Genomic DNA, 1,828 nt, shown 5'->3' with positions numbered 1-1,828 from the left:
TTTTGCAGGTTTAGAGTGCCCAGAGCGATTGTTAGCGATCAGGGAACCCATTTTTGCAACAGATCCATGCAAGCCTTGCTCAAGAAATATGGGGTGACGCACAGAGTTTCTACACCTTACCACCCCCAGACAAATGGGCAAGCTGAGATCTCCAACAGGGAGATTAAGAGGATTTTGAAGAAGATTGTCCAGCCCAACAGGAAGGATTGGAGCAATAGGTTGGACGATGCTCTTTGGGCCCACAGGACTGCCTACAAAGCACCCATTGGGATGTCTCCCTATCGGGTTGTCTTTCGAAAGGCATGTCATTTACCGGTCGAAATTAAGCATCGGGCATACTGGACTGTGAAGACTTGCAACTTCTCCATTGACCAAGCTGGAGAGGAAAGGAAGTTGCAACTGAATGAGTTGGATGAGATCCGATTGGAGGCCTATGAGAACTCGAAGTTCTACAAAGAAAGGACCAAGAGGTTCCATGATAGTTCCATTGTTAGAAAGGACTTTGAGGTTGGCCAGCAGGTTTTGTTGTATAACTCTAGGCTCGGCCTCATGGGTGGTAAGTTGAGATCAAAGTGGATTGGACCTTTTGTTGTGACTAATGTTTATCCTTATGGTGCGGTAGAGATCCAGGATCCATCTGTAGCTACAAGCTTCAAGGTGAACGGGCATAAACTGAAGCCTTTCCTCAGTAATCCTTCTTTGTTGGATGCAGTGGTGGAGGAGACGTCTTTGGTCTACCCCACCTACCCTCCCAGCTGACTCAGGGAGTTTCTTTTCTCCTTTCCACCTCACTTTTATTGCACTTTGTCTGTATCTGATGATTGGTCTGATTGTTGATCTGTTGATTGTGACACACTGAGGACTGTTAGAATCATTACATATAGTTATCATCATTACACTAGTTTGCAGAGTTATTAATTAGTTGTACCTAGTTCTGTACCTAGTAGCTTAGTGCAGACTCTTGGTATTACATGTAATCTTGTGTTTTTCATTATAAATAGAAGATAATGAGAGGGATCTTTTAAGCCCTCTAAAATATTTCTTATCACTCTTAAATCTTAAGTTGGTATCAGAGTAGGTCATCCTGCTCTGGTTTCCGTCCTGGTTGTCCACCAACGCGACTGTTCGCATCTGTCCGGTGCCATTTGCCGTTGTCTACGGTTGTCCCACCACTATCTGCAGTTGTCAACTGCAGTTTGAAGTTCTTAACTTGGTTGTCCGCCATCTCACATCTGTCCGCTGTTGTGCGCTGCTGTTTGCCGTCGTCCACCGTCGTCCGCCGTCCGCCGCCGTCACAGTTCCGACCGGCGACCACTAGATCTAGAGCGCCTCCTCGAGCGACAGCCAACCCCACCAGTGGGTTCGCCGGATTCTCCTCCACGCTCCGTCACGCGTAGCTTCTTTGTGCGGTGCAAACAGGCGCGTGTCGTCCACGCGCCACCCTCTAGTCACCGGAACGTCGCCGCGACACCTCCATAGCTGTCGCCTAGGTCTTCTCTCTCTGTTCTGACCCTTAAAAGAGGGTTTCCGTGAAGTCTTGAAGCTCCCCTTGAAGAAAACAGAGGGTGATTTGGTTTGTCACAGTCGCATTTTCAAGTTCTTCACTGTCGCGCCCTCCATTTTCTATTTTTTATCCAGAATGGCATCTGGAAGTGTCCTTTCCCTCTCAGGAAGTCCTTTGATCACTTCGGAAAAATTAAACGGGAAAAATTATTTGTCTTGGTCTGCAGCTGTGGAAATGTGGTTTCTCGGTCAAGGCCATTATGACCACCTTGAACAGGATGGAAGCCAAGTACCTTCTGAAAAAGCTGAACAATGGAAACAAGCA

The sequence above is a fragment of the Vigna radiata genome, unplaced genomic scaffold (assembly GCF_000741045.1).
Source record: "Vigna radiata var. radiata cultivar VC1973A unplaced genomic scaffold, Vradiata_ver6 scaffold_133, whole genome shotgun sequence".
In the NCBI taxonomy this organism is placed as follows: Eukaryota; Viridiplantae; Streptophyta; class Magnoliopsida; order Fabales; family Fabaceae; genus Vigna; species Vigna radiata.
The sequence above is the reverse complement of the archived record's forward strand: the minus strand, read 5'-3'. Positions refer to the sequence as shown.